Here is a 26857-nt window from a genome sequence, read left to right as displayed (position 1 = left end):
ACCGGCGTGTTCCCTCGAAGTTTCTAAACTCAGTGCATATGCTCAGCGCCTCCCCTCCCAGTATTTGTGCAGTATTTACGCCAACGCCCCACTTCCAGCCCGACCAGGAGCGAGCTTTCCAGTCCTGATGCTCGGTAAATTTTTTGTGTGTCCAGGGCGCGTATCTGGGTGTGTGATTCCGGTGTTCTCTTCGGGATGGAGTACAGGAGGTATCAGTGGGTCCTCCCCTGACGCACGCGGTAGGGTGATTATTCCTCCCCTGCGTGGTGGAGGCGACAGTCAATGCCCTTGGGCCTTTGGACATCACCTGTACCTGAGGGGGTCAACATCAACCAAGAACTTGGCGTTTTTGCTGAGACCCCAACCCACCTACGAACTTGGGTGCTAGAAGAGTTCAGCGGGAAGGAAAGGTGCCCGGAAGGCTTCCTCGCATTTTTCTGGCACTTTCCACGGGGTAGACGCTAATAAACGGGGGTGGGGTGGGGGGGTGGGGCAGAGGGAGAGGAACACCCTCCCCCTGCAGAAGCTGCACCTCAGCCTGAGATGTGGGTACTATTTTACCTGTATTTATAAAAACCACCTCCGCGCTCCTGCACCAACCACCTTCCATTAAAAGCAGCTACTAAGACTAAAAAGAAAGAAGGAAAGGCTGGGGAGGGGGGGCAGATAAATAAAGAGCGCGAGGGGGAAGGGGAGCGGAGCTCCGGGACTCGCGACGGCGGCAGGTTCAATTAGCTAAACAAAGCAATCATGGCGGAGTGTTTACACGGGGCGCCGGCTGCGCCCCGCGCCCCGCGCCCCGACGAGCGGCCGAGCCGCCCCGCGCCCTGGCCGGTAAGTGACGCGCGCGGGCCGCCTGCCTCCCGCGCTCCGCGCCCCGCGCCCTCCCCGGCGCCCCACCCCGGCGCCCTCCCCGGCGCCCCACCCCGGTCCCCTCCCCGAGCCCCACCCCGGCCCCCGGCGCAGCCGGGCCCCTCGGCGGCGGCCGCAGCCACCGGCGAGCGTGGGGCGGGCCGGGGCCGGGGCCGGGGCCGGGCCGGGGCGGCAGAGCAGCGCGCAGGGCACAGGCCTCCTGCCCGGGCCGCCGGCCCCTCGGGTCAGGCCCCTGTCGCTCAGGGCCGGCCCGGCTGGCGGCCCTGTGGAGCGCGCGCCCTGCGCCGCCGCCCACTCCGGCCGAGCTGAGTGCCCCCCGGTGACCCCCGGCAGTGCGGGTGCGGACGGCGGGGGTGGCCGCTCAGACGGTAGCCCCGCCTCCCGCCCTCGAGTCCCGCGGCCTCCTTCGCCGGCTCCTGTGGCACTGCCACTCTCGCCTCCCCTCCGCCCCAAGACCCTCTCTGCCCGCTCTCTCCGCCCCGTTCCCTCCTCCCGTCACTGCTGCGCTCTGACTGGCCTCGAGGTTGGGAGCCTGCGCCAGAGGTCGCCTTCCAGAGGCTGACCGTTCTCTCATCTCTTTTGGCCTGGAGTTGACTTTGCCTTGGGGTGGAAGCCCTTGGCGCAGACAGGGGCATTTATTTACCCAAGTCTCTTTGTGCTGGGGTTGACACAGCAGTACTGGGAAGCCGGCTGGTGACAGGGGAGGAAAACAGAGAAGAAATCCGGGGGGAAAAAGTGGGCAATGTCACCAACAACAGAGGGGGCTCTCCATTTTCTCTGGAAAGATAAGTTCCTTGCCGGAATCCTTCACGCATCGTGGGCATGCAACTGACGTATTCCTTTGTAGAGAGAAAAACAAATGCTAAAGTAACCTATTTTCCTTAAGACCTTCAAGGTAACCTCGGTTTTCCTTCCAATAAAACTTTTAATTAATTCATTTTTTATAATGCATTTGGTAGGTTGCCTCTTTCTCTTTCTCTTGCGTCGTCTTTCCAGAACCTCAGTTACTGGCCCATGTCCTGTTTGAGGAAGAATCACAGCCAGGGACAGTCTGTTGGGCAGTGCAGAACTGGGGCGCTGGTGGCACGTAAGCATCCGGGCCCAGGCTGGGCTTGGACCAGGGCAGCAGAGCCAGGCCCAGTCGCATTATTTGCGCACTTCCTTTTGAGTCTCTTGACGTCACGCTGCTGATAGGTGGCTGATGGACATTGTGATCGGTGCTGTGGGGAGTTGGTTTATCACCTGGGAAAATGCTGGTGTTGTGAAAAGAGACAACAAAAAACTATTGCATTGTCACTGGAATTGTTGTTATTAGATCTTTTCTATACAAGTAAGATTGGAGTGAATGCATTATTGATTCATAATTTTTGTTATATCCTTTGGAAGGCCCATCTCCTTTTCCTCTCCTTTCCCATGGAAGTGGAGCCCTGGTAGGGCAGTGGTTAGCTCAACTGCTAACCAAGAGGTCGGCAGTTGGAACCCACCAGGCACTCCTTGGAAACCCTATGGGTCAGTTCTACTCTGTTCTGTAGGGTAGCTATGGGTCCGAATAAACTCAATGGCAACAGGCTTGGTTTGGTTTTCCCTTGAAAGGAGCACATGCTAGGTAATTTCTCATTCAGCAGATTAAACCAGTCTGTTTATTTTTGTGCTTGTTAACCACCAAAGCAACTTCCTCTCCAACTGCGTGATTAATTTCACAGTTATTCGTTAGGCGTAGTCCTTCACCTTATCGTCCCCCTGCTCAGTTCCATTTGACCCCTTGGTGTTTCCAAGAGTAAGCTTTGTCTGCACAGAGCAGGCTAGGGATTGGGAGTGGATGGCGAGCTTTAGTAACTCAGCAAGCCACAACTTACCAGACTCAGAAGTTCCCATGGAAGACTGTATATGTCTTCTTTCATGGCTGCATGGACGTTAGAAAATCAAAGTTGGTGCTTCCGTAAACAACCTTTACCCAGACACTTGACTCACCAGTTAGCTTGAGATTCCATTACCCAGTAACCCCAAATACACTCTCATAAATGGATTTTATGTTGACTCCCTGCTCATGCCAGGTCAGAGTCCATGATCATGGAAGGAAGAGAGCTGACCTCCACAGTGACTTAACAGAAGCAGGAAAGTCAGCCTTTGGCTTATAGATCTTGCTGACCCATGAAGGGTCAGTAAATTAGTGGACTGCACTTGAGTTGACACTTCTGATCTCAACTTAATGGGTTGATTAACTGATGGCTGCTGTCTTCATTATGGGCTATTAGCACATTGTTAAACCTGATCTTAGAGGAAGAAATTGTTTTTATGTTTACTCTTTGGCTCCCAAGGTTAATCACTATTTATCATGGTCGTAAATTTTTTTTTTGTTGTTGTGCTAAGAGCCCTAAAGAAGTTAAATAAATACTTCCATTGAGAAGAGAAAATTTAAATACCATAACTATGTATGAATTTGGAATGCAAAATATTATCTGGCTGAAGAATTTGCAACATACGCAAAAAATATCCAGTTAAAAAGACCGTCTCCAAATGGGAAAATACCAGGGTTCTTCGTTTTATATATATGTATGATTTAAAATCAGCATCCTCTTCATTGGAAACCCTGATGTCATAGTGGTTAAGTGCTATGGCTGCTAACCAAAGGGCCGGCAGTTTGAATCCGCCAGGCATTCCTTGGAAACTCTATGGGGCAGTTCTACTCTGTCCTATAGGGTCGTTATGAGTCAGAATCGACTCGACGGCTTGGTTTTTTTTTTGGTTTTTATCTTCCTCATTAGTAGATAGCCCCCTGACCCTCTTTCTCTTCTCTGTACATTTAAGTCACGGCCACATCGAATGTGTGCTATGGAGACCTCCGTCGCTGATTTGAGAAAGTTGCTGGCTAGGAATAGCTCTTTGTAGTCCATGCCTAGCTCTGGACTCTGCCTACCAGAAAGTGTGAATCTCAGGCCCCAATGCGGCACACATTTATGATCAACATATGTTAGAAATAAATCTCTAGACTGCAGTATTAAGCCCTTGGAGTATTTCTTCTTCCTGGCCTTCCTGAAGTTTCTAGAGCATTCCAAGGTGATTGAGTTCCTGGTGGAATGAGTGTTATCACTGATGATTCTCACTATTTGATCACCAATGTGATGTGCCAGTAATGCCGGGAAGATTGCTAAAGGAGTTTGCCCCATTCATACGACAGAGTCCCTGGGTGGTGCAGATGGCTAAGTGCTGGACTAACTACTAACTGAAAGATCGCTGCTTCAGACCCAGCCAGAGGTTCTCAGAAGGGAGGCCTGGTGGTCTGCTTCCAAAAGGCCACGACCTTGAGAACCCTGTGAAGTAAAGTTCTGCTCAGCGTCCCATGGGGGCCCTGTGAGTCAGGACTGACGTGAGGACAGCTAACAACCACAACATGACCACAGTTGTGTGATGGATTAGGAGTTGCCTAGATTGTGTGCTTCAGATGGGACTTCATCCCGAACTCAGCCCGCTGTTCTGTCAGCAGGTCCCAGAGGAGCAGTGGTCTCTGGTAGAGGTTTCTGAATTCTTTAATGGCTAAGCATGAATCAAAAACAAAACTATAATCAAATCCAAGAATTATTCTATAGCAAAATATAAGGAAATTTTAGGATATTTTTATGTCTCTAAAATCAAGTCTACAAAGGTTGTCAAGGAAACTTGATGGTATCAGAAACAAAGGAATGGTCCCCAGCATGACGAGAAGACACTGGGTTTGGCAGGGATCCTTGGTGACGGTAGGGTGGGCAGCAGTGACTGGGGGGCTTAGAAGGAAGGAAGACTGGGAGAGCAAAGAGGAAGAAGATGGTGAGAAAGCTGTTCTAGCTGGTAAAACTTGTTAAGCCAAACCCGTGGCCGTTGACTCCAACTCATGAAGGATACCTGTTTCAGGATGTCATCATTGGTAGGTACTATAGTTGGCAGATCCTCCATCCTCAAGACCCAAGTATCAGAAAGACAGCATCTTAGTAGGAAGGAAATTAAAATAGCATTAAGTGCACTAAAAACTCCATAGCAAATAAAAGCTGTAGCAGACAGCTGCCTTCAAAACTAGGAAGATCTGTCAGCACTAAAATCCTGTACCGATAGGTAATCCTCACATCACCTTCTTCAGCTGTTCAGGACACATGGCCTCGGAATTGTGGTCTGCAGAGGCAGACGGTCCCCAAGCACTAGGGACTCCAAGCACTAGGGTACACAGATTATTATTGGCTTTAAAGTGTTTGAGCCAGTTCTTCCTTGAAATTCAATGTCTTTTGTACTTGCTTTCTCCCTGATTTCATTTTCTTAAGCCCTGCCCAAATGCTTTTGTAACCACATAGACGTTCTACAAATACTTCAGTGTTTTGGGGGAGAGCTTTTCTTTTGGGGGGGGCACAGGTGCATGTGGTGTCGTATCTGCAGATTTGAAGGGTGTGCTGCGAGCAGACCTCTCGTCTGAGACACTGTCTGAACCACAGCCCCCCAGAGAGAGCGGTGATGTCTCTTGTCCTGTCCAGTCGCTTAAGGGATTGGGCTGAATCTACGACACATAGAAAGGCCATAGGTTTTAAACCTGCGATGTATAAACGTAAAGGGAGTTATTTATAAATTTATTACGGGTGGTGTATCGTGAGAGGGAGAAGTAAAAGCGGAGCGTTTGGCCTTGCTAAATGGGAATCTGTAGACAAATAGACCGATTATTTATTTTTTTTCTATTAGAGTTTGATTTAATTTAGGTGGCTTTGTGGTTTGCTGCAGGTCCAGCAGGGAGGGGGGCTGCTGGGAGTCAGAAGCTGTGGGGAGCTACGTGGGGCAGCAGGAACAACCCCCCATCCCCACCCACTGAGGGGAAGCAGCGATATAAGTGACCAAAGCCACGGAGCGAGGCTGACCCAAATTTGCAAACCTGCTTCCAGGGAAGGCAGGGTTTCTGAGAAGCAGTGGCTTTCATCCCCAGGCTTCCAGATGCATGCACACGCCGGACCGTACAAGAGCCAGTGGAAACACGGTCCTGATGGGGTAAGAGGCTGGCACAGTTTAGCTGAGAAGACAACACCCCAGTTTTGGTTGCAAAACGGGGCTCTGTTACCATCCATATGCAACCTAGGAATGGGCACAAGGTGAGCCAGCAAAATAAGTGGGGCTCGTGGGAAGGTTAGGTACAGGGGTGGCTGTATCAGGCTTTGCCCTAACCCCACGGCTGTGCTCGGTAGTGCACACAGTTAAATGCTAGGCTACTAATGGATATATTGGTGGTTTGAACCCACCCGAAGGTGCCTTGAAAGAAGGCCTGTGATTTGCTTCCAAAAGGTCACAACCATGAAAACTTCATGGGGTGCAGTTCTACTTTGAAACACATAGGGTCTCCATGAGTTGGAATCAGCTACCCGGCAAATGGTTTGGTTGGTTCTAACTCCAGGACCCCGTGCTTAGGGGCACCAGATCCAACTCTCTTGCCCAGTCCAGCTCATTAATGGGCTACAGTTTTTAATATTCTTTTATGCCCCGGTTATGCGTGTTTCATGGGGAGCAGTGAGGCTGTAAGTATTGGGAGGACAGGGTAGGAAGAGGCAGGGACTGATAAAAACAGAGCAACCAATGAGACGGAAGGATTACACTGTAGTAAAACATTGGAAGTATAGTAGTCCAGAGGTGCAGGGTGTGAAAGCAACAGCCATAGTCCCAAATAAAACCATGTGTCCAGGATTATATATTTCAAACAATGCACTGGAAGTTACTTTATCTTGTTCTGAATTAATATGTCAAAAATTCCTATATCAAGCCCTTGTGCGCGTTGCTGCAACTCAGTGAAATTTTTAAATAAAAAGATGTACTCGCACAACACATTTGTCGCTGAGCCATCCTTTCCAAATGAAAGTTTCTAAATATAGCCCAGGTGAAACGGAACAGTGGAAAGAGACGGTGAGTTTGACAGTGGTGTTTTATTATCATTGCCATAGTTTCCTCCATGGCAGTGCGTTTTTTATATTACACCTTCCTGAGGGCTTCATGTCAGGTTTAACAGAACTGATAAAATGACAATAACTTCCCGGCTAAAACAAAAACACAAAGATCACCTTCTGCGCTTCATGCTTATATTATAGTTAGTGGAAGAATGGTATCACGTATATACGAGAGGCTCTATGAATTTCTAAAAATACCGTACAATCCGGAACACGCACAGAGCTTGAAATACTGAACATTAGACCAATATCTCCTGAAAAGAAAGTCAATCTCTCTTCTGCCCTATTTCACTTTTTATGACTACCTCCAATTGTCGGTAGCCTGCAATTCTAGAGTAATGCATTAGTTTTCCATTGCTGTTGCAAAAAAATTACCTCAAGCTTTATGGCTTGCAACAACACAGCCTTATTATCTTACAGTTCTGTAGGTCAGAAGTCCTACATGGGTCACACTGGGCTAAAATCAAGGTGTCAGCAGAGTTGCATTCTTTTTTGGAGGTTCCAGAGGAGAATCATGGAGCCCTGGTGGCGCAGTGGTAAAGGCCTAGGCTGTTAACGAAAAGGTCGGCAACGTGAATCCACCAGGCGCTCCTTGGAAACCCTGTGGGGCAGTTCTACTCTGTCCTCTAGGGTCTCTATGAGTCAGAATCCACTTGACGACAGGAGGCTTTTGGTTTAGGGGAGAAGCTGTTGCCTTGCCTTTTCCAGCTTCTAGAGGCTGCCCACGTTCCTTGGCTCATGACCCCCTCCCTCCATCTTCAAAGCCAGCAACAACGCATCTCTCTGAACATTCTTCCTTAATCTTATCTCTGCTTGTGTATATCCACGTGGTTCAGTTGGGTCCACCTGGATGATATCCCAGGATACTCTCCTCAAGGTCTTTAATCTTAATCACATCTGTAAAATCCCATTGCCATGGGAGGTAACATATTTACAGGTTCTGGGGATTAGGACGTGGAGATCTTAGAGGCACCATTATTGTGCTTTCCACAGGTACGTTTTAATTGTACTTTCTTCCCATATTAATTTAGATTCCTCTAGAAGCAGATGCCCAGGCAAAGATTCCAGTGCCACAAGTTTATTTGAGAGTGATACCAGGACATGCTGATCAGATAGTGGGGAAAGGAGATAAGGAATGAAAGAAAGGCAAGAGAGGGTATATTATCAAGCAAATTTCTGTTGGGAATGAAGCTTAATCCCACTGGAGCCTCTGAGGGACAGAGCAGGACTCAGAAACCAAAAAACCAAACTTGTTACTGTTGACTCAGTTCTGACTCATAGCAACCTTGTAGGAGAGAACAGAAGTGCCCCACAGGGTTTCCAGGGAGCGGCTGATAGATTCCAACTGCTGACCTTTGGGTTAGCACTTGAGCTCTTAACCACAATGCCACCAGGCCTCTGTCGGACTCAGAGTTACTATAGTAAAGGTGTACAGAATCTGGGATATGTATTTATCTTCCAAACGCCCGACTTTCATAGTTTGAGGCTCCTAAGAGCATTCATTATTTTTCGGGCCAAGCGTGTCCCCTAGCCAGGTTGAAGACCTCAGGCAGGGCGTCACAGGTGTTCACAGTGAGCAGCCTTCTGTGTGAAGGGGTAAGTGCCAGGAGGGTATATGTGGGGTACCAATGGGCTTGCCACCCCACTCCCCCATATTAATTCCTCACCAGGCCCTACTTATTTATCATTCTTCCATTGTTTCTCTGGCGGGTCCCTCTTTCTATTACACTTCAGACCAGCTTCTCTACAACAGTCTACTCCTTAGTCCTCGTTTCCACCTCTTCGCTCCTCTGCCGTTTGTGCCATAGATGGCCTCAAAATTTGTCTCCCTGAAAACATGACTTTTACTGGGCTTCCTAAAACAGACAAGTAAGCAAACAAACAAGCAAAAATCCTTACTGATTCCCCATTGCCTATAGGAAAGGTTGAAAATAACTATTCACAGCGTTGCCTTCAGGAACGTCCATCCTGGCCCCGTACTAAGTTTTCTTTACCAATGCTTGCCCGCCCTGGAAAGACCCAATTTGCCCAAACGAGCTTTTGCTTTGTTCATGGTCCTTAACCCTTCACATCTAAGCCTGGATAATATGGAGCTTTTCACCTGGCCTCGGTGAAAATACTCTTGCCTCATTACTTACTGTTTGTGAGCCCATCTTATGCTTTCCTTTTTTTATGTTCTTGGTCCCCTAGTTTCCTTTTCTGGGCTAATGACCTAATAATCCCTCCCATCCTGCAAGGCAAGGTCAAACCTTTCCCTTCTCTATTCAGCCTGCAGTTAGCCCATCCCAGCTAGAAGTGAGGGTTCTTTAAAAACTACCATTTTAGCTTTTATTACTGTTTGTGCAAAGTTTTAGCTATCTTTTCATAGAATATAAGTCTCTTCTCTTTAGTCAGGTCGTAAGGTCTTTGAAGATGAGAGGAATCTTATATTTTGCCTCTGAATCCTAGATGTTTTGGCTGTAGTGTGTACTCTATAGATATTTGTTGACTGATATATTTGTCAACCATAATCTGTTTTGGAAAATCTTGAGTGGTATATGTTGACCAAAGCAAAAAGTAGTAAAGGAAAAAAAAAAAAAGAATTTTCTTGACCTGTGCAGCTGCTGTGCTACAGAGCAGTTCCTTACTTGAGTGGAGTGATAAAAGAATCAAATCTCCTCTTTTGTCTTACTTCAGTCAAGCAAATTAAAAAAAAAAAAAAAAGTTTAACCAACCAGTTTGAGACTAAGATATCTTAACAATAGTAATAAAAAAAAAATATTTTAAGGCATAGACTACAAGTTTGGACCTTGCCCTCTCTCCTTAGCCTAGCCAAAAGAGACGTGGTGAGAATCACAGAGAGCCTTTCCTTGCTGAAAGCCAATGAAGTCCAGGTAAAAACTGTTTGGGCCTTTTCATTTAAAATTTTCACCAAACTTCAAAACTAATTTAACAAGAATCTAGGATGTGACTTCCTTTGAAAGGCAGAAGTATCCAGGGTGTTCTTGGATGCTGGTGGTTCTATTCTTTGTTGGAAAATCCCTGTTTTCGTTTTAATCTCATGAGCCGGGGTGGTCTGCACATGGTTGGGAAACGTGACTGGTTGTTGTGGTGTAGTGCAGCCTGTCTTCTCCCCACAGTTGCACATACCAGGGCGCGGGCTTGGGCTGAGTTCTCAGTGTGGGGAGTAAGTCACGATGGTGGCATTGCAATGCAGCCTGTGGAACAAAGTTAGTGGGTAGGAGAGCATCATTTCCTTGTCTCTGACCTCATCAACACCTATCCATTGAGCTAATGATTAACACAAACTACTAGTAATGCTCTACCTGGTAGTTCTCAACTGTGGGAGCTGAGGACTCAAAATACTGATTTAAAAATACTGATGTTTGGTCCTTACCTAGTCATCTGGTCTGGGCTGTGTTCTGAGGGTCAAGACTTTTAAGATAAAAAAAAGCCCACAGTAATTCATATTAACTGCTCTAGTCCCTGTGGTCCTCTGCAGGCTGACAGAATATGAATATCTTGGGTCTTAGAGTTTATAGACAATGTAGAAATCACTTACTCCACTCCTCCAGACAATCTAAGAACTGAGCAAGCAGATCTAGCAGAGGAATGACTCCTACGTATCTACTCAACAGGAATCAGAGCAGAATTTCAGGTTTCCTAACTCCCAGGCCATAGTCCTTTCTTAAAGTGTGGTCACTGGACTAGCAACATCCCTTAGGAGCTTGTTGGAAATCAAGAATTTCAGGCCACACCACAGGCCTCCTGAACCAGGGAATCTGCTTTTTTATAACAACTTTCCAGGTGACTTTATTCACAGTTCTTTGAGAAGTGCTCATCTTTAAAAAAATTAAATTTCCATGTCTGAAAGCCTGGAGGGTCTCATTTACATCTGTGTCCTCAATAATGTCAGGAACGTGTCAGATAACTGGGTCAATATCTGTAGAATTTTAGATGCATTTTTGCTACAAAGTATGATATACGTATACTTACAAACATCTGTTCTTTGAATACATTTACTTGATAATACTTCTTCATACTGTTCTACATTTCATCTTCATAATCCAGGCCTGGTGGCGCACTGGTTAAGAGCCTGGCTGCTAACCAAAAGGTCGGCAGTTCGAAGCCACCAGCCACTCCTTGGGAACCCTATGGGGCAGCTCTACTGTGTCCTGTAGGATCGCTATGAGCCGGTATTGAATCGATAGCAATAGGTATGGGTACAGTATTTTCTGCTAGGCACTGTGGCTACAAAGATAAATGAGATGCCTGCTGGAAGCTCACTGTCTAGTTGGGGAAAGAGAGGAACAACAAACAACGATGATAACATTGTGGGGTAAGAGCCACACTGAAAACATTTGGCATAAGAACTCAGGATGTGGGCTTGAGAACATTGAGAAAGAGCATTAGGTCTTGGTGTTTGGGGGTGATAAAGAAAGGCTTTTAAGAGCAAGTGAAAGCAAAGTTAACTCCAGACAGTAATCAGGAGTCAGCCAGGTGATGGGAGTGTGGGGAAGAAGGCAACACTGTCAAAGGGCATTAGAAGGAGAGAGAAGAGCCTAGGCAAAGGCTCAAAGTAGAGATGCCTCTACCCTGCGTCAAAATAGAAGGAAAGTGACACTGGGAAGTGGTATTCTCAAGAATTCAATGAGGGGAAATGGTGGCCCACCTAATCCATAAAGTAGAATTAAAAAAAAAAAAAATCTCTTACTGTACCAAATATGTATTTGGATTTTTACACAGAATCTAGAGTTGGTTTGGAAAGAAGTTGCTTTGTTAATCTTAAAATTAGTCTCTTTGAGAATCTGTCAGTTAAGGGTGATGGCACAGAAGCGGTCAGAAAAGTTGGTCTGAGGTTGTTGTTGTTGGCTGCCACGCAGTGGGCTCCAGCTCGTGGTGACTTTATAACAGAGCAAAGTGTTGACCAGTCCTGTGGCATCTTCATGACCGTTGGTGCTTTTTAGTCCATTGTTGTGCCTATTGTGTTAATCCATCTCATTGAAGGTTTCCCTTGTTTTGCTGACCATCTACTTTACCAAACATAATGTTCTTTTCTAGCAATTGGTCTTTCCTGATGACATGCCCAGAGTTCTGCTTGTATTTCTTGTAAGACTGATGTATTCGTTCTTTTGGCAGTTCAAGGTATATACAGTATTCTTTACCAACACCACACTTCAAATGCATAGTTTCTTCTTCTACCTTCCTTTTTCACTACCCAACTTTTGCTTGTATATGAAGCAGTTGAACAGACCATGGCTTGGGTCAGACGCACCTTAGTCGTCAAAGTGATGACTTTGTTTTTTAAGACTTTAAAGACGTCTTTTGCGGAAGATTTGCTGAATACAGTATGTCATTTGATTTCTTGCCTGCTGTTTTCATGGATGTTGATTGTTGATCCAAGCAGAATGAGATTGTTGACAACTTCAGTTTTTTCTCCATTTATCATGATGTTGTTTATTGGTCCAGTTGTGAGTTTAGGATTAGATTTTTCCAAAAAGATGAACTGTTTTCAAGCAGAGCTTGGGAGGACATTCACATTCTTATCGTAGTGGACCACTGAGGGTGAGTGGAGGTGGGATGTGGGAAGGGAAGAAGCCTCCTGCATGTCTTTTCCACCAGGCTTTGGGTGTAAAGGAAGCTATTTAGTAAAACAGGTGAGAGCCCCAAAACTTTACTGTTTGGAAATACTAATTTCATATAATCCAGTGTATGAATTATAGCCAAGATCACGGAGATTTTCTAATTGTGTTCTTTAGGCTTGTATCTTCATAGAAGTCTAACATTCTGAAGCAACAATAAACAAACCACAGTCTAATCTAATACAGCTAACATCGTCTAATTCTATTAAATTAAATGTACCTTTTCTTTTTAAGGAAACCCTGATGGTGTAGTGGTTAAGTGCTATGGCTGCTGACCAAAAGGTCAGCATTTTGAATCCACCAGGTGCTCCTTGAAAACTCTGAGTCAGTTCTACTCTGTCCTGTAGGGTTGCTAGGAGTCAAAATTGACGGCAGTGGGTTTGGTTTGGTTCCTTTTTAAATGCAGCCGTGGGTCTGGATCTGTGCTGTCCTATATGATGGCAACCAGTCACTTATGGCTGTTGAACAGTTGAAGTGTGGCTAATCCCAACAGAACTGTGCTCTGATATAAAACACGGATTTCAGGGGCTTATTACAAAAAAAAAAAAAAAAAAAGAATGTAAACTATCTCAGTAATTTTTTTTTGTATTGACTACACGTTGAAATGATAATTTTTGAATACTTTGAGAGTTAAATGAAATGTTATTAATAATACTTTCATGTTTCTTTTCACTGTTTTGATTTAGCTACTAAAAAATGTAAAATTACATATATGACTCACATTATATTTTTATTGAACAGAGCTGGCCTAAACTGTTTTAACCTGAAACCAAAAACTCATTGCCATAGAGTCACTTCTGACTCATAGTGACCCTAAGGGACGCAGTAGAACTGCCCCATCAGGTTTTCAAGGAGCGACTGGTGGATTCGAACTGCTGACCTTTTGGTTAGCAGACGAGCTCTTAACCACTGTGCCACCAGGGCTCCTTTCGACCGGAAAAACCAAAACCAAACCCCCTGCCGTCGAGTCGATTCCGACTCGCAGCAACCCTATAGGACAGAGTAGAACTGCACCATAGAGTTTCCAAGGAGCGCCTGGAGGATTCGAACTGCTGACCTCTCAGTTAGCAGCCATAGCACTTAACCACTGCACCACCAGAATTTCCTTCAACCTGAAGACCCTACCAAATAACAATTTTTCTCTTCTAGCCTGGAAACATATTCCCAGTTCCTTTTAGGGATCTGGGTAACTTGGAAACAGCTTCAGCTTAAAGTTGTAGAGATACAACTTTTTAATGGTTGTGCCAAATTGGCATAAAATCAACTGAATAACAGGCAAAATTTTGCCTTTATCAACTGTTTTTTAAAAATTTTTCATTTTAGTGTATCCTTCAAACATCACTGCGGCTATTTTTATTTCATGGTTAGGCAGCCTTTATAGCTTGTCCAACTCTTTTCCCCTAAAGCCTGAATAAAATGCCATTGTCAGGTACACCCTCTCTAATCTGTGTTATTTGACATACAGTAGGTGGGACAGAGCTTCAGGTTCTGTTTTCACTTCAGTGCAGTTGTGAACGTTCCAGTTAATGAGAGCGCTGTGTAAGTGTTTGTGTTTCAGGAAGAAAAGCCTCCCCAAATCTGCCTTAAAGCTTTAGACATTCTGTACAGGGAATAAAGTGACATGCTCAAATTAACTGTGGCCAGACAGATCCACACGGTATGAATGTAAATGTTTGAGACTCGCTCAAATTAAGGTTCTTGGTATCAGGGAAATCTCTTTCTCACCAGGCAAGTCAAATTCACTGTATCTCACTCTTCTTCCTGTTGGGACATAGAGCAGAGGATTTGCATTGAACTCAACTGTGAAATTTTATTCAATGCAACTTATTTTAATACATTTAAAGGGAACTTAATGGTCTAAAATTTTCCATCCACGTTTTCTTCCCTTAGCTTTGGGGAACTTTGAAACTTTCCTGCTTTACTTTATGTCCAGTATATTAGGATTAATTGGAAAGACTCCATGGAGGCTGGAATGTGGGTTTTCGAATCAGCAGACAGGTTTGCTTGCCTTACCAGTTGGTGGTCAGAAGCAGGTCAGTTCACCAGAAAACAACTTTCTGAAGGACCAATTCCTTGAACTGTCATTTCTCCAAAAATTACTTCTCTGAAAGCCATTTCACCAAAATTCGGTTGCCCTATTGAGCAATTCATGGAAGGGCCAATTTGCCAAATCACTGATTTATCAAAGCCTTCCTTCTGTTAAGCTTCCCTAAAGTTTATTGCAAATCCTGTTGTATAAAGCCACAGCAACAACTTTTAAGGATATTTCAAAGTTTTTAGGTGTTAGGTGGCCCTTGTGGTGCAGTGGTTAAAGCAATCAACTGCTAACCATAAAGGTTGGTGTTGCGAAACCACCAGTGGCTCCTTCGGAGACAGATGTGGCGGTCTGTTTCCATCGGGGTCTACAGCCTTGGAAACCCTACGGGGCCAATATGAGTTGGAATTGACTCGATGGCAGGGAGCTTCAGTGCAGTTGCTTTTGGTTCTTCTTAATTTTTACTTTTGCTGCACCCTTTTACAGTAACTAGTTGAGAGGCTCTGGCTAAAATTCACTACACTCCAGATTTTCTCAGAGTTTTGGTCTCTGACTTTTGAGAATTATAATTTCTTAAGGATTTAAAACTGCAGTCTTGTGCTTGTCTTAAAATCAAGGACTTCCATACATCAAAACGGTAAGGTGAGTTTTGTCATCCAGGTCATCTTCACACTGGCCCAACACTTTTTATACTTTTTTTATTCATAGATTTGTTAACCTGGTGCATCTAATGGATTACCTGCCATGTGTTTTGAGCATCTGAGAAGTGTCTGAAACAGGCATAAGAAATGACATTCAGCTGACTTGAACTGACAAACGTGCTGCAGAACTGCTGGGCCAAAGTGGCTGTGGCAAAACAAAAATAAAAAACTAAACTAAAACTAACACCATATAAAAGTGAACTAAATCTTTAAAATGTCTCTAAGGGCTTTTGAACCATCCCGCATAACTGGGTTTGCTAAGGTCCTGTCTGTTACCTCTTTGGTTGTGTTGACTTAGTACTAGCTTGGCAGAAGATTCAAGATAAAGACAATACCATTATAAGCCATGGAAAAGAATTAGAAATACCCAGAAGGGATTTTTATAATGGGCCATGTAATTGAGACCTCAAATTTGATGCACACTAGACACCAATGGAAACCCTGGTGGTGTAGTGGTTAAGTGCTATGGCTGCTAACCAAAAGGTCAGCAGTTCGAATCCACTAGGCGCTCCTTGGAAACTCTTATGGGGGCAGTTCTACTCTGTCTTACAGAGTCACTATGAGTCAGAATCAACTCGGTGGCAACGAGTTTGGTTTGATTTGTTTTAGTCACCAATACGAAGTAACTATAAATTCCAAAAAAATGTTGCCATGAAAGGAAAACGAAAACCAGTCAGCTAGAACTTTGAGAATAATCTCCGAAAGCTTTAGCTATTCTGGATACTCTTAATTGTTGTAAACTTTATCGATAAGTTTAAAGAAACAAGTTCTTGGTCAATTCAGCAAATTGGCCATTCTGAAAATTCACCGTTTGGTAAATTGGGTATTTGGTGAATGGATTTTTAGCAAGGTGACCTAAAACTGTATGATCTTGGGTAAGTTAGTTCAAGTGTTCTAAATCTTACTTGCTTTACTTTATGAACGAGGATGATAAAAACGACTATGGGGTTTTTTGAGGATTAAACGAGGTAAAACGTAAAAAACTAAAAATAAATAAAACATACCTGCTGCCACGCTGCATTCAGGTCGCAGTTTCCCCTGGAGGAGTGGTTTCGATCCCACTCCTGACAACAACAAATAAAACATACAGCCTAATTAATCTTATTTCCTTTTCCTTGGAGTGAAGGTGTACCTGTGACCATACCACTAACCAGCTATTTGACACATCATGTCAATTTTCTGGGCCCTAGTTTCCTCAACTTTAAAGTGATAATTCAACTAAATTATATTTAAGCTTTCATTCCACCCAAATAATTGTATGGTACTAAAAACAAACAAACTGTCTGGACTGCTGAGTCAAGACCTGGGTAGATTCCAAAGCTCCTGAGGCCGGAGTTCCATCAAGGGTAGGATTCAGAGGCTGAGATGACGAAGTCATCGGTGCTAATTACCAAGAGTCTCTCTCAAGCGTTTGCTTGTGGCCCAAGGAATCCCAAGGTGATGATGTGTTCTTAAATAATCCTGAGGAAAAACAGCTTTGTCCTATCTAAGCCTTGGGCTGAGGAGGGGTGGAAGAAGAAAAGACCTGACTAAGTGGGTGGCTCTTGGCTTCAAACAGATGTCTTTGCATTTCTTCAGCTCTGGTGAGGCTCCCCTTACTGATGTACCTAGGGCGTGGGAGGTATGCCAAGGGCAGCTGTGGGCTGACTGAGCTCCTACTGCAACTTTACTGCACATGAGTAACCCATTGGTTTGTCTCCCTATTGTTCTCCAGTTGCCCACAAGTCAGTTCCGACTCAGGTAGACCCCACGTGTGTCACAGTAGAACCGCACTCCATAGGGTTTTGAAAACAGATAACCAGGCCTTTTTTTTTGAGGTGCATCTTGGTGAGTATGAACCACCAACCTTTTGGTTAGTGGTCACGTGCTTACCCCTTTCCACCACCCAGGAACTCCTATGTGCTCCACCCTGGGCTTTTTTGTTACTCATCAGTAATGTGCATGTATTTGCTATCCCAAAATAAACCCATAAACTGTTGCCATTGAGTCGATTCCATAGAGGACAGAGTAGAACTGCTGCATAGAGTTTCCAAGGAGTGCCTGGTGGATTCGAACTGTGCAGTGTTTGGTTAGCAGCTGTAGCTTTTAACCACTATGCCGCCAGGGCTTCCATCAAAGTAGCCTCCCCTTTCTCAAAATGAGATAAGCGTGCACTTGACTGTATTACAGGCCCTGCACATTTCTGTGCAAGGCAAGTCTTTTTTCTGGATGGAACACACTTCAGTTGTGAATTCAAATAAGTTAGAATGATAAATAAAAATCTTTTTCCAGCGGACCAGCAAGCTTCTGTTGAAAATAGCTAGAGCCCAGTTTTAAATGCTTTAGAAAAACGCAACCCTTTCTTCGTGATATTTTATAATGTGAGAGATTGTCCCCAAACACTGCAAAAGTTGACAAACACGCTGATCGTGTATCCAGCCAATGCTGCAGGCCAGCTGCACTTCCTTACACAATTTTAGGTCTCTGTTGTCAGGACTTCTAAACAAAGTGAGAAGCACACGCTTTCTTCACATTTTCCATCCATAAAATGCCACACAAATCTCACTGCATTTACTCAGGGGGAAAAGAAAGAGACGTCCCCACGTGCTACAAGCCATCGACAGAACGTACTGCCATCTTTTCATTAAGTTCACACAAAATGAGGATTTAACGCATGGGCAAAACAGCTCCTCCCTGGAGGCTCCAGTGCCCATAATCCCACCTTGAAAATAGCTCCATATTAATTGTCGCAGCCAAGTGGACACGGAGTTTTGCTGTTCTGGCTCGTGCTTCACAGATAACCAACTGCCATTGTGCAAACCTTTGTTTTTCGTTTTCTGACACATCCTTATTCAAGCAAATATTTCTTACATCCCTTGAAACCTGGGCAGTCCTTATGGATCGAGCTAACATTAATGCCTTTACTGTATTTTGATGACAACTGTATGGGTTTTAGAATATTTATAAGCCCATATAGACACATGTGTATAAATATATGCATGTATATTCTGCTTTAAAATTTGATGTATGGAAATTCGTGTTTCATAAACTGATAAATTGCGAATAGGTTATCGACATTACCAAAGAACTAGCTAGAGCTTCCTTTAAGTAACTATATCCCTAGTTAATTTAAAATATGACTTGGTTTATAAGTATTTTATTTTCACTTCTCTCCCGGGATGCATTTATTGTGTAAAGTGAGGTGCAGCTGGAAAGGTAATGAGCATTCATGAGTTCTGGCTTACTTCCCCATTCCTGCACCTCGGCTTGTGGACTGTGGAAGTCCTACTTTGTCTGAAATTATGTTGCTCAGCCATTTAGCAAACTCAGAATAAGAGAGTTCCCCAAATAACCATTGGGACGTAGATGACGCGCATTTCCTTAAAACAAAGGAAACAATTCTTACGTGGTAAACCCCTCGTTACCCACCGTCCCATCTTACAAAGGGTTCCGTTGTGTCTGGGGGCTGTACACAGTGGGCAGCTCTGCTGTGGTATGGAATCCTGGCACATAAACAGCCAGTAGCAGTAAGGTGCCAGTTTTGAACTGTTCGCCGTTTTCATTATAGGTTCTAGGTTTCAGATGAACAGGAGCCTCCTATCGGTTTTACAGCAGGATAGTACACTGCAGCCTCTGGCAGGCGCCACCCGCCCCCTCCCTGGCACGTTCTAGTCCCTTGCCAGCCACGTGAGGCCCTAACATAATGTCTATTTTGTGTTTTGCTCTACGTGGGGATTTAAACATGGGGGAACACAATCTCGCTCTGAAGGAATGCAACCCATGGTGTCAGGTCTTGGTAAAGGCTTCACACAACTAAAATTCAGCGTGTACTGAAGGTCCTGCCTGCTTTCCATGGAGTGTTTTTCATGATGCAGTGAAACAAAACCTCATGCTTTGTTTATGAAACAAAAGCTCACGTTTTGTAGATATATGTAATATCTGTTCCCCTTGGTGAGAAATTACCGAAAGCCCTTTTGGCCTGGTAGCCTGTTATATTGACCACATAGGATAACGTGTTTAATGCGAGTTAGCGTTTGGGGAATTAATCGTACGTGTGTTGGCTGATCTCCTCTGTCATCTGTAAAGGGAGCAGTATATTCTCCCCCAAACGGGAAATTAGTTGCATTTGAAATAACTAATAATCCCCAGATATACTGTCCGTTGTTGTGATTTATCAATGCGTATTGAATCACAGATGTAAAATAAACTAGAATAAACACCTAAGGCAGTTTTCTTTTTTTTTTTTTAATTTCAGTTCAGGACAGTTTTTGACTTTGTTATTAAATGAAAAGACATAGCTTTAATATCCTTAGTTTTGATGTTAGCATTATCCGAAGTTTGTATTTCTCTTTTTAGGGAGTTGCCCTTGAAGGCCTGTCTAGAGCTGCCTAGCTGAGCTTACAGCTTCTTGCTCAGTCGCAAATGGCAGCTGAAGCTGGTAATATGCAGGTATGGAACAGCGAATGGCTTCTTGAAATGTGGTGTATTTAACCTTTATCTCACTTATTTGTTAAATCATAAAAACATGGCGGCATAGAGTTAGAGTAAATCTTAAAGTCCTCCAGCTCAACCACCCTTCTGATACTTCAATCATGTCTAAAATATTCTTACGGAAGAGTCGTTTGTGGGTGCACCTCAGTTGTAATGAGTCACCACAAGGTGGGTCTCTCACCCAACAGGCAACAAGGTAAAGACCTCCCGCCGCCTCTTCCCCCCGCACCCCGTCCCAGGGTAAATGGAGTGCTGCTTAGCACACTTGATGAACGGGACGTTTAGGCATCCTCCGAACCAGGAAATAGGTCACTGCTGGGTCTCTTATGGAGCTGTGGTGGTGCAGTAGCCAAGAGCTCCGCCGCTAACCAAAACGGTCGGCAGTTCGAGTCCACCAGCCGCTCCTTGGAAACCCCATGGGGCAGTTCCACTCCATCCTGTAGAGTCACTATGCGTCGGAATTGACTCGATGGCGGTGGTTTGGGATTCCTTGGGGGTCTCTTACTGACTCTTAATTGAGGATGTGTCACTTAAGTTTTGAATACCTGATGTGCCCTTAATAATTGGACTTTTGTTCCTGACTTCCTCAGAGCTTATGGCCAGTAAGGTCCAGGTACCACTGTGAATAACAGAAATGGCATAAGGGGCAGTGTGTGATCGGATGGGCTCCCACGGGCTGTTATGGCTTCAGCAGAGCTGACCGTGGACACCCTTCCCAGCTCCGAGTTAAATGACATCCCTTGGTAACTTGAAATCAGCCACGGTGGAAGCATTTACACCCCAGAAATGGGCCAGTGCTTTAGATCATTCTCCCCCTTGAGAGACAACTGTTGAACACTTACCCACAAATACTGCCCGAGCGTGATGTTTATAACTGAATGTTAAAGAAGACCACGGTTGAAACGCATGCCAGATACTCTGCTTCAAATACAACTGAACATGCTAAGATCTTCTGGCTCTTTAAAATAGATACTGTGATACTGTAGATGACTGGAAAGATGAAATGTAGAACTTTAAGCTAGAGACATAAAACATCCTTTCTGTCAAAAAGATGTGTTCTTTCTTTGTGTGTGTGTGGGGTCACTTCTTCAACTTCTTTGGGAAACTTGAAAATTTACCTAAGCGACTTGCGGAAAATCACACTTCTTGACAAATATGCTGTACCGCGAAATCACCGCGTGGTTTTGTATAAGTGACCTGGGAACTGGAATCCTCGGAATTGACTTGCCGAAACATTATAGAAAGTAATGATACCCAGTTTCTGAAAATCCGTGATTACGTATGGATGGGAGAATCTGTAGCAGCGCTGTCAGATAAATAATACATATTTAAAAAATTTCTGTAATTACATGTTTACCCGATAGGCCAGAACGGCTCTGTCCCATGGAGCTGTTACAGACGGAGTAAACAGTACATCTTTTAAAGTCCGTAATTACATATGTAAACGATAGACTATCGAGTAAATAATGCACATTTTAAAAAGTCCATAATTACATATTTACATGGTAGTCTGTAAATTGTGTAATTACTTATTTACACAATAGACCATAACAGCTGTTACAGTCTATTCTGTTAACTCTCATAGAATTATATTATGGATTTTTAAAAAACACCATAAAGAACCTAAGGAATGGAATGTTAGAAATGAAATAAAATAGAAACTTCAGACTTACCGCAGCTCTCCAACGAGGACCGTTTTGAGTTCCAGTAAAACTCACGACCAGCACTTTATCGATAACCAGTGACCTGAAAGTTATTTTTCAAAAAGCACGAGTTAGGGAATCTCAGGGTGATGTGGTATTAGGCCCAGTTCTTCACCCTTTCCGTGGATAGAGCTTACTCTTGGTGACGTAAATAAAGCATTGCATGTGGCTTTCATGTTTTTTGGTCTTCTCGTAACGTTATGGGGAAGCACAGTCACTAGAGTTGTACTGTGTGTTCATTTATTCTTTAAATGCGGTAGAAGAGTCTATAGTTTGTATATAATGGTGCGATGTTTGCGTATAGGTTACACGTAGTGATAACGCATGCATTTCTGTTTTTCCTGAGGATTCTGGTTGCTTTCTTAATCTTGTACGGGGCCTCTTGGGTTACGGACTCACATGGTGCGTTTCATGTCTTAGCTTCTGGATTTGTTCTAAAGTTAACTGCAAGATCAATGCAACTAAATGAGACTTGTGTCCATAATTGCTACTAAATAGCAAGGCTAAATCAAGCTAGCGCAGACCTGTCATTTAATGATGTTGAACCATATATTCTTTGTAATGAAACACAGGATGGGAGAAACCTTTGATCTTACTTGTTAGGTTTTGTTCTGTAAGATACTTGACAGCTTGAAATAACCGAGTGCTTGATTTTCAGAGAGCTGTTGCACACAAATAAATCTACACATTTCATAATTTTTTTTTTCCACTTCATATTTAAGCTACAAACCTCTGGCATTTCTCAGCAACATCCATAGAAAAGGTTATTTAAACCAGTGGCCTTTACATTTCTCTGAGTGTGACCTTTGGTAAGGAGTGGTTTACATTACGACCCAGCACACACATACATATGTACGAAACTTTCACAAAACCATACATACTCATAAAATACAATGATCTCTGATATTATCTCTTCATTGCGTTCTATTTCATTTCTTAAAAATGCTGGTCTCCACTCACCAGATTGATTTCAGGATCTATGATGGGTCAGGAACTGCAGTTTTAGAAACGTTGATTTAGACAATGCCTTTCCTTGCTGGGGTACACGTTTTTTTTTTTTTATTTAGGGAGATAAAAATCTGGTTTGTTTTGGAGTGGCAGCATGCCAGACCACATTTGTGTAGTCGAACAAAGGCCGCCTCGCTATCTATGCATCCAGAAATATAAAGACGTACAGTTTTCTCGTTTACGTCTCTAGCATTCAAGATCTTGGAATAGAGCGTCCGAGTGGATGTTGTTCAAGACTTTTGTTTATTATTGGAACTGTAGAGATTACTTGCTAGAAGGCTCACAGGGTGAGACATCAGATTTCTGACTCAGAGTGTCCTGCTGGAGCAGGGGTTCATTTCCTGGGCGTTGGTGATATTCCTGCTGCAAATTTGGAAGCAGAAACAAGGGGGAAATAATATGATGTTGCAAGCTCAAAACGGATAAATGATCATAAAGAGATTTTTTTTTTTATCTTCTTTATATGGTAAGAAAGCCCTTGAAGAATGAAATTTCAGACTGTTAAAATTTGCCAGACCTTTAATGAATGAAAAGTTTGAAATTAGGATCCCAAGTGAAAAAGTCACCATTATTAAGTTTATAAAATCAGACATCTAGAAAACTGCTGTTGTTTTTACTTCCTTTTCGTTGTATATAATTTATTATTGTCAGCTACAGTGGAGTGGGCTCTAACTCTTGGTGATGCCATGCACAACAGAGCAAAATGTCACCTGGTCCTGTGCCATCTTTATGGTCGTTAATGTGAACAAGTCCGTGGTTGCTGCCACTGTGTGTTTTGAGTATCTTCCAACCTACGGGGGTCGTCTTCTAGCACTATATTGGACAATGTTCTTTTATGATCCATAGGATTTTCATTGACTACTTTTTGGAAGTAAATTGCCAGGCTCTTCTTCCTCACCACTTTTAGTCTGAAAGTTTTGCTGAAACCTGTCCACCATGGGTGACCCTGCTGGTATTTGAAATATGGGTGGCATAGCTTCCGGCATCACAGGGACATGTGAGCTGCTACAGTATGACACACTAACAGGCAGGTGGTGGATTCTGCATAGGAATATGCACTAAAATACAGTTTGCTAAAATTTTGTTGCAGTAGGAAAACTGGTCAGGAAGTCATGCTTCTGATAGTGCAATGGAAGACCTAAAATTGGTAAATATTCGAAGATACAAATATTTAAAATCTGTACTGGCTGTTAGTCTCCATCTGTACATTTTGGGACAAGAGCAGATGAAGGACATCTGTGTAAGTATTCCCCAGCGATGACTGTAATACTCACATCTTTGGATAAACTCAGTGAGTTAGACTACCTTCAGACCACAGCCAGTTTGTATTTGTGAATTCGGTCATAATCTCAAATATGTATCATGCCACGTCTTTTATTTTGATTTTTCTTTCCTCTGCTCTATTGTATTTGCTTCCTCCCCTGTGTTTCTTAGAGTCCAGCCCCTCTGTACACCCAGCCTTCCAAGCTAGGGAACTGAGAGTCTTCTAGTTTCCTCTTTCCTCCAATTCCCTTTCCTTCACTTGTCCTGGTCAATCGAGACCACATCTTTTATGGCCTATTTCCTAAATATATCTTGAATGCATCCCTCCTTTCCATTCCCACTGCCATTTTCTAAGTGCTGACCTTCATCATTTCCGACCGTCATGCCCACAAGCCTCTGGCATGACCGTCGTACCTCCATCTCTGACGCTACTGCTGGGACAGCCTTCCTGACAACCAGACCCTGATCACGCATACCCTCTGCAGAGGCAGCTGTGCTCAGCCTTCAGGACTCAGTGGAGACAGCATTTCCCCCAGGAGGGCTTCCCTGGTCCTGTCAGGGCATCCACCTTGGTGCCCATAGCACCTGAGACATGGCTCTATCAGGGCACTGTCAGACCCTGTCCCCACATATTTCTCTCTTTCCCTCACAGGATTTCTCAAAAGCAGTGACTCTGCCTCTCCCTCTGTGTTCCTAGCACCCGCCATGTGCCAGGCAGTTTCAAAGGCTCAATAAATATCTGTGGAATGACAGAGGAGCCACCGACTCAAAACATTAAGCTCCAACTCAGAAGGATATTTAAAAAATTTGTTGTTGTTGTTGTTAGGTGCCATCCAGTCAGTTCTGACTCATAGTGACCCTGTGTACAGCAGAAGGAAACACTGCCAGTCCTGGGCCATCCTCACAGTTGTTGTTATGCTTAAGCCCATGGTTGCAGCCACTGTATCAATCCATCTTGTCGAGGATCTTCCTCCTTATCGCTGACCCTCTACCTTTCCAGGTGCCGGTAAGTTGGCCCACAACTTGTGGGGACCCCATGCACAGCAAAACAAGATACTGCCTGGCCCTGCCTCGTCCCATGATCAGTTGCAGCTCCATAGGGTTTTCTTTTTTATTTTATGGTCTTTTAGGTGAAAGTTTGCAGAGCAAATTAATTTCTAACTTTACAGTTTATACATAAATTGTTGTGTGACATTGGCTGCAATCCCTCAATGTGTCGGCACTCTCCCCCTTTCCCATTATACCCCAGGATCCCTGTGTCTACTTTCCCTGTCCCTTCCTTCCATCTCGTCTTTGCATTTGGGTAGGTGTTGCCCATTTGGTCTCGTATACTGGGTTGAACTAAGAAGCACATTCCTCACGTGTGTTATTGTTTTATAGTCCTGTCTAATCATTGGCTGGAAGGTGGACTTAAAGAGTGGCTGCAGGGTGTCTGGGGGCCATAGTCTCGGGGGTTCCGCAGTCTCTGTCAGACCAGTAAGTTTGATCTTTTTTTTTGTGAATTTGAATTTTGTTCTGCATTTTTCTCTTGCCCTTCTTTGGGAGCCTTCGTTGTGATCCCTGTCAGAATGGTTGGTGGTGGTAGCCAGGCACCATCTAGTTCTTCTGGGCTCAGGCTGGTGGAGGCTGTGGTTCATGCAATCCATTGGTAGTTTGGACTGGTATTTTCCTCGTGCCTTTGATTTGCTTCATTCTCTTTTGCTCTGGGCGATCCGTAGGATTTTCATTGGCTGATTTTCAGACGTAGATCTCCAGGCCTTTCTTCCTAGTCTTACTCTGGATATTCCACTGAAACCTGTTCAGCATCATAGCTGCACACAATCAAGCACCAACAGACGGGTGGTGGCTTCTGGATTTGGCATAAAATGAACTTGATTTTTTCCGTGGATACTAAAGAAAGCGGAAATAAGTAAACATTCTAAAGAAAGATAAAATTTTCTTTCTAAATTATAGACTTAATGAGGAACTCTATCAGCCTAAAACCTGAATCTACCATTTCCATCTCAAGAAGTCATTACTACTGTAATAATTTCTTCAAAGACCTATGATACACTGTATTTTTTAAGCTAGAGATTGAAGTCTGCACCCTTGCTGGCTTTTTTTCTATGTGCATGTGAGATACTTCTGCATTGCATGTCGAGCTTTTCCTGATACTCTTTATCCAATTGGATGTTGCATTTTAAAACCTGGGCTTCTTTATTTTAAAAAGAATTAGTCTTTAGTCATATTCTGTAACTATGGGTGGACATCAAGGTGAGCGCTTCCCCCCCCAAAGGAATTTCCCTCTTGCTGTATTGAAGATTCCAAAGTTTGTGATTTAATAGCAAACAATAGCATCACTTGGCCGTTGTAATGCCAAATATGTTTGTGTCAGAGAAGTTATTTATTTTATATGCATTTGTTTTTTATTGTTGTAGTGGAATTCGAAGACAGAGATAGATGTCTTCCCTGCAGTGTTAACTACAGTAAGGGGTTAGCATTATGGAATGTTATTTGCCTGGCTCTTATAATGATAAATACTTCCGTGACAAAACCTACTGTGAACCTGTATGCTCTAGAAATTTCTCTCCCCCTTAGTTTCTTATTTTACCTCAAGGAAAAAGCAGGGGAAATGCAGTAGATTACTTCCAGAAACTTGTCAGCAATTAAATAAAACTCACTTATATAAAGGACATCTTTCCCTTTATGTTATTTTGTTATTGGTAATGCACTATGTAGATCTAATTCTGTGTTTTTGCCCCTTTTTATTCAGAGTTATGCTCTTGGTGGTGCTATTATCCATTCGTGAATATACCTTGAACACAGGGTGTGTGCCCGGGATATTCATAAGTTAGAGTCTCTGTCCAGTGCCCGTTCATTCATTTATTTGTTAAGCATATTATCGAGCACCTCTTGCTGGAAATTTAAAAATGAACACAGATCCTGGCCTTAAGGCGTCTATAGCCTTGAAATGGTGATAAGATGTGCACACAAACAACTTGAAAGAATTAAGAAGAGATAAGAACCCAACCGGGTCTTACCAGCTCCACTGCTAGCACCTGGTCTGAGTCACCATCACGCTTTCTTAGATAACCTCTAAGACTCATGGTGACCCTAATGCACAATGGAACGAAGCACTGCCTGGTCCTGCTCCTTCCCCATAATCAGTTAGGAGTCAGACCATTGTGATCCGTAGGGTTTTCATTGGCTAAGCAGATCACCAGGCCTTTCTTCCTGCTCTGTCTGGAAGCTCTGTTGAAAC

The 26857-nt window shown here is 43.8% G+C and overlaps 1 long non-coding RNA gene across 2 annotated transcripts in view; it reads left to right on the top strand.

Annotated features, from left to right (window-relative positions):
- The first annotated feature begins 717 nt into the window (after positions 1–717).
- LOC126067977 (uncharacterized) overlaps positions 718–26857 on the top strand; it is a 165493-nt gene continuing 139353 nt past the window's right edge. For both annotated transcript variants that reach the window (XR_007515508.1, XR_007515509.1), the window contains exon 1: positions 718–834. This is a non-coding gene — a long non-coding RNA (uncharacterized LOC126067977). The remainder of the gene's footprint in view (positions 835–26857) is intronic.

Source organism: Elephas maximus, chromosome 26, assembly GCF_024166365.1.
Source record: "Elephas maximus indicus isolate mEleMax1 chromosome 26, mEleMax1 primary haplotype, whole genome shotgun sequence".
Classification (NCBI taxonomy): domain Eukaryota; kingdom Metazoa; phylum Chordata; class Mammalia; order Proboscidea; family Elephantidae; genus Elephas; species Elephas maximus.
This window is presented reverse-complemented; position numbering and strand designations above follow the sequence as displayed.